A 13090-nucleotide genomic window follows, 5' to 3' on the forward strand; every position below is an offset into this window, starting at 1 on the left:
GCTAAACACTGCCAGTTAAGAGTAGTCCTCTGAGATGTGATGCCATGTAGCTTGCTACTTAGGTATCAGTGTTTCACAGGAACATGTTGCATCCATCTCCAACCCAAAACCAATAGGAACAAGATGAAATCTGTAAAGAGTAGTGACCTTTAAAAGCTTTGTATTCTGGGGCCAGAGTGACTCAGAGAAACAGTGGCTCTAAATGAACCAATAGGAAGTAGAGGGAAGTAGGTGAAGCAGAGTGAGGAGCCAGTGGACCACCTTCAGGTTCCTAGTGCTCGACTTTCCTATGCCCATACCCAGCTTAATGTGCTACCTTGAAAATGGAAGCAGCACTTTCTCTGAGATCACATCCCAGAGGATGACCATCTTTGAATTTCAGTAAAGTCCAGGGTTAGATCCACAATAAAATATGTCCAGAAAATAAGCGCATTTACTGAATTTAAAGGACTAGAGAGCTGTTGAGAGTGATTACAGGTCCCCCTATAAAAACTTATAACACTGACACAAAACAGAAAAATCCCACAAATTTCCAAGGCTGTAGTAGATGAACTTTTGTATCTGTCTGTGACACACAAATTTGTCATTAATTTTTCTATAAATTATTCATTATACAAGAGTTGGTACATGACACAAAATATAAATCTCATCAAGATTCTCATCTCTTGCGCCACAATGTTTTGATATAAGCAATTTTTGGCTGTAAGCAGTGTGTTGTCCAGCGTGATTAGCCTTAGCTGCATATTTGTGCACTTGTGTAGTGTTTCATGGAATCGGCACAGCCTAGGGATCCCCCCCCCATACATTACACCTCATACACCCACATCCCACTGAATGCCAATCCTAAACAAATCTGAAGTGTTTCTCTGTATCTACTCAGTGCTGCTACATGCAAAACTGAGTGTAGCAAGTATCAGAACTTATATTAAAGTTAAATTGCATAACTTTCAAATTAGCAGAAGGCTGAAGAGTTCTATCTTCTAGACTATGAAGCCATGTGGTCCAATGAAAGTCAACAAATGTTTCAGAGGAACATCACCATCTTCTGGGTTAAAGAATAAGCCAATCAGGAAAACAGCAAGCAGCATACTCTGGTGTTCACACATCCACATGGCACGAATAATTGGAGCAGTTCACATGGAGTTTGCATATCAATCTTTTCTTCCCAGTTGATTCGGACCGAGGTTACACCAAGGAAAATGGCAATACAGTTTTCTCAATTTGCGTTGTTCCATTCACTAACATGTGTTGAACTCATCCCTATAAAGAGTTCTTTGAAATTGCGGTTGCGTTGCGATTGCCAGTTTCCTTCGTGTGCCCTCGCCCTTAATGTGTCTTCATGTGCGTTATAAATAACACAATAATAATTTATTTTCTGTATATGAATATTGAACTAAACGCTTCGTCTCCAATAGAAGCATGTTTACCAACAGTTTCGATTACCTATGCAGGGAAATGAATCTTTTATAAAATGCTATTGATCACCATTAAGAAAACAATACTTTTCGGGTGGGGTACACAGAGATGCACTGGTTCGTAATGAGACGGTCTCAGTGGTCTCAGTCGTCTCAGTGACGGAATATACAAGTACAGCTTGGTTCAATACTTTCCTCGTGTTTGCACTGAAATGGGTGGCGTTGTTTATCGACTTGTACATATGCAAGCTAAAATAAATATCATTACTGTAATTTAGAAACGTATTTAAACATTGAATATTAATGATCAGAATTAAGATGAATCATATCTTAACGGAATTACTCGCGTGTATCCTGCTCGCAATATAACGGAACAAGACATCTTTTGAAAGCGGAAAACAAACATGGAGGACAAAGAGTTTTTAGATCGGACTTTTGCTCTGAAACGCTCCGCTCAAAAACTTTTGTAGAAAGCGCTTATTAAACCGCAAGCCGCACAGAGATGAACATAAAATGGCGATTATTAGAACGCGGCTTAGTGATAATGGAGTGGTGTGGAAGAATCGATTCTGAGTGGAAGAAGTAATTGAAGGATAGAAGTGACGCTTTTAAATAATTTTAATAGGAAAACTAGTGTCTCTCCACCAGTAATTATTTTGTCCTTAAAGTCTTGCTAAACCTTCCATTTTAAAGTCTTTCGAAGGAAAAATATTACGATGTGTGAAGCCGAAGAATTCATTACTGCATTAGTGCCCTAAATAGTGATGTCATTACACGGTGAAAAAAGTGCGAATGATACTTCAGGGGTGGGAGAAGGTATCGCTGGTGGTGATTGTACGTAAGTGACATCAGATTGATGTGGTATTAGTATATAATGAAGTAGCATGATAGTGATGTCCGTACGGTCGTAAGTTTACAATTTTAAAGACTAGTGTCGGCCACGTCGCCCTGTGAATAAAATCGAAACTTACGAGGTTCGAGGAAGAATTGTTTTGTTTTGGCTTACATAGTGTGGATCATTAACCCTTTAATTTTGTTACATGTAATGTATTATGATACAAAAAGAAAGTTTAAAGAAATGTGAAATAAGAATTGAAGATTTGTAGTGATATTTTAATAATTGTTACATGATTAAGATGGCTTCGCATGATACCAAAACAGTATTTGTAAACAAAGAAAAATATGCGTTTGCAGTCAAATAAGGTAATTGTATGTGGAGATGCTTGCGGAGAATAGTAATTATTTATATTATATTGTGACCCTGTAATGCGTTATATCAAAATAGATATGTACACATAAGGGTACACTGAAAATTATAGACCGAATTTACGACTGTTTACATTGCATTCCTCACAGGTGTTTGCTAGAACAGAAAATATTACTGTATTCACGGTTATATAATTTCTCAAATGCTGTATTATTGAATGAGAATGTGAAGGATGCATATTTTCAAAAAAATGAAAATCCATATAATTTTCCATATGTGTATTAACTAATTAAGCACTACACCATGAAGGAGTATGTGGGAGTGGATGTATAGATCCACATTTTCTTGACTTTGGCACTAGCTGGAAGTGAGTGGTCAGCTTCACGCCCTGGTCGCTTTACCCCCAGAGAAAGATCCCCCACTACCCATTGATGGGAGGTTGGTTGGATCCCAGAGCCTGTATGAATGACGTGGAGAAGAGAAAATTCTTGACCCTACCAGGACTTGAACTCTTACCCTTTGGTTGCCCATAGCCAGTTGCTATACTGACTGTGCTATCCCTGCTCCTTCTGTAGGTATATTTAGTAGCTTAATTAATGAAATGTCACCCTATGAAGACCTTTGGCGAGGTGGAGGTAGAACACCATTCTTGACATCAGCACTAGATGGAGGTGAATGGTCAGCCTGACACTCTGGTTGCTCTCCCCCCACCCCCAGGGGAAGAGCCCCTGGTACACACTGGATAGGTTGGGTGGGCCCCAGAGCCAGTCTTGATGCTGAGAAGAAAGGAAAAAGATCTTGCCCTGCCTGGGACTCAAACTTTAGGCATTTAGCATATAATCTATTGCCGTGCTATGTATGTATAGTGACACATTTTATGTGCATCTTTAATTTTTTTGATTGATTTAGTGGGTGGTTTTCAGTTGTAATTTCAGTCTGTGTTGACCCCCCCCCCCCCCCCCCCANAGAACACAGCTATGTCTTCAGTTTTGTGTATTGTTCATACATTTTTCTATAGTGAAAATTACAGCCATTCCTGAATTCTTGCTGGCATCTATTTAGTTGCTATGTTTGTGTTGTAAAATACAGTATTGCTGCCCCTGGTGCATATACACTTCCAGCTATACACCAGTATTGTATAGCTGAGACTGCAAGTGGGGTCTGCAGCTTGTCTTATTGAGTGCCCAATGGTTGTGCTCACAGCACATTTCTCTATTGGAGGCACAATCTCGCTCTTATTACATATGCCAGACTTCTTGGAATAAACTTAAATTTATGACCTAGCAAGCAAAAAAAATCAAGAATCAGAGCATGCAAACTGACCAGCATTCATCGGTGACTCTACAGCCCTTTGTTGGGCCCTGGCCACTTTTTCAGTTGCTTAATCCTATGCACACTCAGTAGGACTGGATGAGTGATCAGCCTGTTGCAAGGCCACTACCTATACACAGGACAGCAAAAACAGATAAATGCACACAGACATCCATGTCTCGTATGAATTTGAACCATGGCTCTAGTGTTTGAGCAGGTGAAGACAGTTCATTCCACAAACTGCAGGGACACCATGATGAGTATCACCAACTTAATATCTGTTAGTAATTTCATTTCAGAGATAAAACTGTTGTGACCTTGGGATGGATAGGTTGACAGCGCTGTGCTCAACACACAACTGTAATTGAACCAACAAAGTCAAATATTCCTTCGTTACATTATGGCATCCTGCCATGTTCTATATTAAACTGAATTCAACGATGTGTTTTGTTGTGCTGAATTACATTACTTAATTTTTGTGTTTTACATCCTGTTGTGTATGGTTATTAATGTGTATGTTGGGACCATTGACAGAACAATGATGAGGAGGTTACAGTTTCTACTGACTGGGATATGTACGTATATATCAGTATTTCAGTTGATTTATTAAATGATTGTTGTGCTACACATTTTGGTCCTATGCCCATCTTCAGGCTTGTATAAATAAAGCTGAGCTGAGATTGTATACATAAAAACATTCTAACTTAATTAGCAAGGGGCCCTTTCTTTTGATATGGAGTATTTCCATTGTTTTGTCTGCTGTGTCTGGTATGTGTTGTGCTAATTTAGAATTTGGTTTGCTAATCTTTATTGCTTGGATATGCTCCTTAAATCATGTTCGAAAGTTTCTGCCTGTTTGTCCAATGTATTTGAATGGCCATTTGTTAATGACCTACTAACTAAACTGCCCAAACATCTAGACACACACTTCCATATATTTTATTAAATTGTGAACTATAATTTAAGAAAATGTTATATCACTGAAAAATTTCGTAGAATATTTACGAGACATGGCAATGGACCCATTGCACCACACAGCCCAGCAATGGGTATTGGTACATTTATTTATTTATTTATACTTGTCTGACAATGGCCATAGGACAAAACATGTAACATGACAGCCGTTTAATAAATCAACTGAAATATTGATATAAATGTCCCAGTGAGTTACTTAATGAACTGTAACCCCCTAATTAATTTTTGTGTTGACAGTCCCAATATACACATTGAGCTGAGCCCTTCTTGAGAAGCTGCCAATTGTGCCACTACTCAAGAATTTTTCAGCATTTTATGGGACCCAAAAGTTCATTACCGTGTTCACAAGAGCCCTCCACTTGTCCCTACGCTGAGCCATATCAATCCAATCCATACCATCCCATCCTGTCTCTCTAAGATCCATTTTAATATTGTCAGCCCACCTATGTCTTGGTCTTCCCATCGATATCTTATATGCATTACGCCTCTCCACCATTCGTGCTACATGCCCTGCCCACCTCATCCTCCTTGACTTGATCATTCTAATTATACTTGGCTTATATGATCCATGGAGACAGTAGGTTCCTCTGAAGTGTAGTTACGCTTCTACCAGACTTCACGGCATCACATCCAGAAGACAGTGCTCCTCAAATCTGTCTGACTGCATGTCTCAGGGTCTGCTCTGCAGTTGGTCAGGAAATTGTCTTCTTTGTATGGAATATGAATCTTCATCAGCGACTAGCACTCATCTTATCTAAGTACAGTTGTGACCTTACTTCCGTATTTGCATTTCAGGTATTCTATCTGTTTGTTGCTTCAGGTGCATATCTGAAATGTCTTGTCATTCTGCTGATGTATGCACAAACAGTAGGTTTTGGTATCAGAAGAAGCCCATTTTAGTTATGAGTTCATTTTTCTCAGTAACCATTGAAGTCTTAAAATTAAGAAACGTGAATGTTCCATTTCAATTTTGAAGATTACTGTCTACTGGAGTGTGACACCGTGTAGCCCTGTAGGGGTTTACTTACATGTCCACCTACAGTGTGCCACTCTGAAAAAGGAGTCAGTGCATTCCTCTGAAACATAAGACTTCTGCGAGGCTATCTGCAGGTGTCCCATCCCAGAAGTAGTCACTGCTGTAAGGATCTAAAATCTCACGTTTTGGTCTTTTCAAGAAACCACATCATCCCTTTTCCTTCTTCTGAGCTGTGTTACAGGCCCAGCAGTGTAACTGTTGCAATTGCCATACTGTCACAAAAACCTTCATTTCACATTGGTTCCTATTTAGCATTAAGGGGAGATGGTAAGATGGGTTGGGTCAAAAATGTTAATTCTGGTACTTTGCAGTCAAATTTCTGTTAGTGTAATATTATTTTATACTGAAACCCATACAGGGGCATGAAAACTGATTTAGTTAAATGTCAGATGGCAGGTGGCTGCACACCTCCATTTCATTTATACATCTTTTAATGAAAATCGGTTATTTTATAGTTCCAGTGAGCCACGGGAATTTCTGCAGAGGGTAGAGACATTTTGATAGTGGTGGGTGATGGGTTTTTCAGTTCTTATGTTTTTATTTGCACGAACATAGCATTTTATCTTTTCAACCATCTTCCTGTAATGTGTTGTTTGTAATCAAGTACTGGTGTCACAGAAATTGTGTGTTATAGTTGAAAAACTTGTCTTTTAGAAGACAGATTATTACAAAATGTGTGCACTGTAAGAAGAGGTCAGTAAAAAAAAAAAGGTAAAAGTAAAGTGAAGGTATCCCTGTAACAGGCCGTGGAGGCCCATAGGGTTGTGAGATGTTGAGGTTCCCACATTTTGTAGACAATCGGCTCACAGATGGTGGTAAGGTTGTTAGTCCTACATGCCGGCTGCCCTTTACCTCCAAGAATATTGCTGGTACTCATTTATGTTAGAGGCTTAATCGACCCCAGGGCCATAGTGCGGCTGGAACGATTAGGAAAATTGAAAAAATCCAGTGACCTCATCGGGATTCGATCCCGCAACCTATGAGAAGAGGTCAGTGAACACAAAAACATAAGTACTTGTGTACCAGATTTAAAGACTGTAGAGATATTTTAAGAGAACTGTACCTTAATATGACAAAATTAGGATTGTGGAGATCAGGCTTGCCACCTCCCTGTGAGAAACTCTGCGTTTTGCCCACACTGTATATACAAGGTCGAGCAAATAAATTTCAGGACTAATTTCTTAAAAATTTATTTTAAGAGCTGCAGATATTAGATATCTACAGCTTTTCAGAGTAATCTCTTACCAGTTCTATTCAATGTTCCAAAACCTTTTCACAGATTTAATGACCTCAATGTCCAAGAAGCGGTTTCCTTTCAGCATACTCTTGAGTTTTGGGAACAACCATAAGTCAGTTGGAGCCAAGTCAGGAGAGAATTGCAGATGATCCGTGGCGGAGATGTATTTTCCTGCTAAAAACTGCGACACTCAAAGCAAAGATCGTGATGGCGCATTTTTGTGGTGAAGAATCAATGAGCGATCACTCCACAACTCTCCTTGCTTCTGCCTCATGACATGAATAAGGCTTTTCAGCAGCTCCACATAGAATGTCTGATTAACAGTGATCCCTTAGGGTGTTAATTCAAAGTGGATGATACTCCAGATGTTGAAAAAGTAGATCAACATTGTTTTGATCTTGGACTTTGACATCCATGGCTTCTTTGGCCTGTGGGAATTCTTCGATCACCACACCATGGACTTGAGTTCGGCTTTGGGATCATGATGGTATCATCATGTCTCATCACTAGTAATGACATGATCCAAAAAAATATCCTCTTGAAGTTGTTCCACAAAGTCCATGCACTTAGTAAGACATCTGTCCTTCTGTTCCTTCATCAAGTTTTGTGGTATGAGCTTTGCTGCTTTCTTATGTCAAGTTCTTGTACTAAAATTTTCTTAACTGTCTCTTGCTCATATTCAAGCTCATCAGATATCATCCTGCAAGTTAACTGGCAGTCATATTGCACTAGTTCCTTAATTTTCATGACATTTTTATCTGTTCATTTACGTATTGTGTGCCTTCTCTGAAATGTTTGTGCCACTTAAAAACATCTCTAACGTTTCACTTGACAATTTCTGCAATTTTTAACACTAAAATTTTACGTACACACACTGTTACATCATACACTCCATTTTCACATCTGGACAACATTGACCACCTAGTCATCTAATGAGCAGCTGTTCAGTGAATACTGAACACTGCTTATCCAAACTTTCCATGTGAGCTATCTTGCTGCATCACCGAACATCCCAAGAACAGCATTGCCAGATCACATGACATTAAATAAGAAATGAGTAATGAAAGTTATTTGCTGGACATAATACACAGTGCAATCATTTCCCTAGGCAGCATTGACCAGTCGGTCTATGTAAGAGGGACGCACTGCACTTTTTGTGAGATAAGAACTGAACTTTTAAATGTTAGGTGAATTTCAGGTTTCAGATGGTTAAATAGCCAAATGACCAGTCGCCCATTGGTGAGTTTCATGTTTCAGTTTAGAACACCAGTATTGAAGGCAGTAATTGGCCAAAATTCGTGAGACTCGTTTGGATTATACCTGTCTGTAATATGTTTACTGACAGTGCTGTAGATCATTCTGGAGGAATGTGCTGCCTTGATCTTCAGAGTTGAATTTCAACCCTGCCAAAACATTGGTGTCTGCCTACAAGACTAGCCAGTGTGACAACCCTGAAGAACCAAACAAATACACTCAGCACCATGAAAACCCCAAAACTTATACAGGATTTCATTAATTTAAACTGTTCTTTGTGTCTTGTTGATCCTGACGGTTAACAGGGAAATAGTTGTATTCAAGTGGGTAGGCATGCAGGAGTTTGGTTCAGCGGTGTGGAGTACAGCTGTCTCCTTTATCTTTTGATGATAAATGACACCCACAACTTGAGTTGTGGAGAGGGCAGGCCCATAGCTGACCTTGGCCTGTGATAACTTATTGTGTAATGACCTCACATAACACCGATCTGAGCAGTACAGACCGAAAGTGTTACGTAACTTCAGCAGGCAGCAACATGTTTTGTAACCCAGTGATGACTTGATGGACATCAGTGTTGTGGAGGAACCTGCTTCCTGCATCTTCCAGCCCATTTTGACATAACCTGTCCGATTTATTTTTACTTGTCCAAATCAGTCCATTCTTATCCCTGCCTGTTCTGCCTGTTGAGACCTGCCCAAACCAGACTATACCTTACCCAAACTGTTGTGACCTGTGCCAACCTTTTGAGATCTGTCCAAGCTGGTCCAAGCCTATAACCTCTTGACATGCCATAACCTTTCTAAAACCTGTTGTGACCTGTTAAGGCCTTTGTTAACCAGTCCAAGCAGGTCCAGCCACATCATAACCTGTACAGACTTTTTGCAACTTAAGTTCAGTTCTTAGCTTGGAGATGTACTATAACCGAACTTTTCCTGGATCGTTAACAGTCATGTGATTCACAACTGGTTCCCATGCACAGCTTTGCAGTTCGTTCCATATTTATGCCACACACACAGCTATGTCACTTGTAATGTTGTACCTGAGTATCCTGTTGCATTAGATGAGCACTTGATGTGCATGTGTACATGCCTACGAGCACATTTTCGCAGCCTTGTAATAGCAATACGTCTTATATATTATTGGCTAAACACCGCTTAGTCTTTGTGTCATACATAATACAACATGTTTTGGTCATATGGGTCCATCATCGTGTATGTACAGTTCATTAAAATGCTACACTGTATTGTAATACTTCATTTTGCATAAGATGTGAAAGTTTGAAAGTTTTTAAAACCAAGATGGATCCAAACTAACTCCACAGTGCTGAGCCCTTCTTGAGAAGCTACCACTTGCTACACTACTCAAGAATTTCCCAACATCTTATGGAATCCAAAGGTTCATTATGGTTTTTACTAGATCCTGCTTCTGGTCCCTATCCTCTGCCAGATTAATCCAGTCCGTACTACCCCATCCTTTTTCTCTATGATCAATTTTATCATCCACCTACATCTAGGTCTTCATACTATTCTCTTTCCTTCAGGCCTTCCCACCAAGACCACATATGCATTCCTCTTCTCTCTCTAGTGAGCTTCATAGCGTGCCAGTCTCACCCCCCTCGACTGAATCATTGCAGTTACGTTTGGCACGACATACAAGTTACAAAGTTCCCCATTATGCAGTTTTCTTCAGCCTTCCAATATTTTTCAGTCTGTCTCCAGTCCATATATTCTCAACACCCCCTTTCTGAAATGCCTTCTTTCTGTGTCCATCCCGAGTATCAGAGACCAAGTTTCACACCCATACAAAACTAAAGGCAAATGTATAGTTTTGTTTTACGTTTTTTTAGACACAAAAGCACAATAGATTATTGAAGGTCACAGTGCGGGGGCCGGTTTTTATGGCCCACCCCTTACATACATATATACATACATACATACATACATACATACATACATACAGACATCCCCCTTGACTTGATCACTCTTGATTATATTTGGCCCATCTCATCCTCCTTGGCTTATTCGTTCTAGTTGTGCCTTTTGAAGAATACAATTTATGAAGCTCCTGATTATGCAGCTTTCTCCAGCTTCCTGTTATTTCATCCCTGTTTGGTCCATATATTGCCCTTAGCGCCCTGTTCTCAAAGAGCTTCAGTCTGTTCTTCCTTGGGAGGTTCGGTATGCTGGGTTTCAAAGTTCCAGGCTGGATCCTTGTTAAATTTTAAAATTACATGTCTTTTTCTTTTGTATTCTTTGTTATATTCTGTTTGTTGCTGTGTTGTAATTGGGAGTAGTGGACTACTCGTCCACACACACTAGCTACCACATCATGTGGACTCAAATGTACACAGCACTGCCAACAGCACACACAGCAACAAACAGAACACAAGAAATGGAGAATATAAGAAAAAATGCTTGAAACATAATTTTAAATTATTTTAACAAGGATCCAGATTCATTTAAAAAAACATTTAGTCTTTCACATCTTGCATGAAATGAAGTACAGTAAACCTTTGCTAATCTGAATCACCTGGGGGGCGGTCATCCAGATTAAGCAATAATGCGGGTTAGTGAAACAAAAGGTAGCCCTAAAAGAAAAAAATTAGAATGCAATTAATGGGAAAATTTAATGATATAATAAAAATAAATAACAAAATATAACTGTAGAGCCTTTATTTAAAAACTGTGAAAGGACAGTACATTTATTCATTGAAAGAAGACTCAGAAATTGTACTTTTTATGAACGTAATAATAATGCAAGTTTGGTCTGAACAGAGTGACTCATCTGCCTTCCTAAATGCCATGTGTCTTAAAGTACGTACTCAACCATGAGCAGCGTTTTTCATGTTTTGATCTGGATTAACTGTAACCGGTTTAGCGAGGGTTTGCCATATTGAAATACAGTGTAGCTGTGTGAATCATATATACCTGATGATAGCCCTATGTGACTGGAAACATGTTTATATGGAACACAGACTAAGTGTTAGATTTAAGCGCAATAGACCACTATAGGTCGCGCTGCAAGGGCCGAGGAGGCCTACCCCTCATACATTCAAGTGTTAGATTTGCAAGACTATTATGTATATGTATATATGTGACTTCAAGCCATGAAGTATACCAGAAATTGCCTCTGTGACTGGTTCCCCTGGACTAGTGTCTCTTGTGTTCCATATCAGTCCCAACTTCCTGTGTGCTTCATGTTACATAGCATTATCTAGATAAATACTTCAACAGTGCGTGTCATGAACAGACAGGATTATCATGACAGCTAGTATAAACAGTGTAAATATTGTGAATTTCTAAGATAATGGCCTACAGGTTTGTGAAGTATATGTCGTCTGGTAGGGAACTAGTGAACTGCATGGCATCATATCCTTAACCACTGTGAGAACCTTAAATTACACAAATTGAAATACATTGTTCATGCATATCGCATGTTTACACTGCGATCACTCGACTGATACTATGTTACCTCATCAGGTGGTGTAGAATTGACCCGCACAAGTGAACAGTGAACGATGTTACCCTTCACTTACTCAGGAACACTAAATTTTGCTTTCAGGTAGTACTCTGGAGGTCCCAGGTTAAAATCTTGGCCCAGAGACCGCTGTGTTTTTGTGGTTTTGCACAGTCCGTCCCCCTAAATGGGTGCCGTAGGAACGCAAGTTAGGCACTCCCTGCTTCCATCCATTTCTCTTCCAGTTCATTTATTAACTCATTTGATACCATTAGATGCTGTACAGTCTCAGCTAGTGGCAGTGTTCTTAAAGAAATGATAGTTACACATTAGTGGGTGACTCGAGTAACTTAGATGTTACGGCCATGTTGTCCGTCATATTAATGTTGTCATCTTTAAAAGTTTATTTGTAAAAACAAAACCAAAAACCTAAGCTTGGAATTTTTGCAAGTTCACAAGTTTTTCTTTTTTTTTTCTNGTGTGGAAGTAAAGTTTTAAATTTGCTTTGCTAACCTGTTAATGTGTAAGTACCAAATTAATAATGCTCTAATGTTTCTGTTTCCTGCAGTAGAGGTTAAGGTGCTGGCTTAATGGTAAAGAGAAACACAATATTTTTAGTGAATAATGAACTCTGGAAATAGAGTGGGCAGCCATAAGGGCCAGTTTGCTTCTTCACAGTCCCAGGCTGCATGTGTCTAACCATGTATCCTAGACCATGGCTCTGGATTGATAAGATTGCAAGCTTTTGTGAACACAGTAATGACTGTTTGATTTCTGTAATAACAGAGATTTTCTTTACCACCAAAGCAGCAGTCAGTCATTAAAGATAACATTGTGTTTTTATGGGGTTCATTTTTCTTATATGCTGTCTTTGTTACCATCTAAGTGTATTTATTTTATTCCTTTATTTTGATTATGTATTATTAAAACACTGACAGGCTTTAGTCTTACAGGACCATCTTAAGGGGGGGCGTACTGCATGAAAAGGATAATTTACAGTTCGTATGCATAAAGATAAAAGGTTTAAAATACCTGAGTCATAAATTTCTTGTTGAAGGTGAAACTAGTAATATGTTAGAATTTGTTGACATAGGCCGTAGTTAGTGCAGTTTCCTTAGTTACTGCATGTTGTGGCATTCTGTATGTTACTGCCTCGTACTCATTTTTGGGTGTCAGAAAGTCGCAGCTCTGTAGTTTCT

At 39.2% G+C, this 13090-nt stretch overlaps 1 protein-coding gene across 6 annotated transcripts in view; it reads left to right on the top strand.

Moving 5' to 3' along the window:
- Positions 1–1633: 1633 nt before the first annotated feature.
- Positions 1634–13090, top strand: part of LOC111861448 (arginine-glutamic acid dipeptide repeats protein) — a 41071-nt gene continuing 29614 nt past the window's right edge. For 3 of the 6 annotated variants that reach the window (XM_023846029.2, XM_023846035.2, XM_023846034.2), the window contains exon 1: positions 1635–2253. The gene's annotated coding sequence lies outside the window, so the exon portion shown is untranslated. Of the gene's footprint in view, positions 2254–2300; positions 2619–13090 lie in introns of those variants that run through there. The other 3 variants (XM_023846033.2, XM_023846032.2, XM_023846031.2) reach the window with 3 other exon arrangements.

Source organism: Cryptotermes secundus, unplaced genomic scaffold (genome assembly GCF_002891405.2).
Source record: "Cryptotermes secundus unplaced genomic scaffold, Csec_1.0 scaffold693, whole genome shotgun sequence".
Lineage (NCBI taxonomy): Eukaryota > Metazoa > Arthropoda > Insecta > Blattodea > Kalotermitidae > Cryptotermes > Cryptotermes secundus.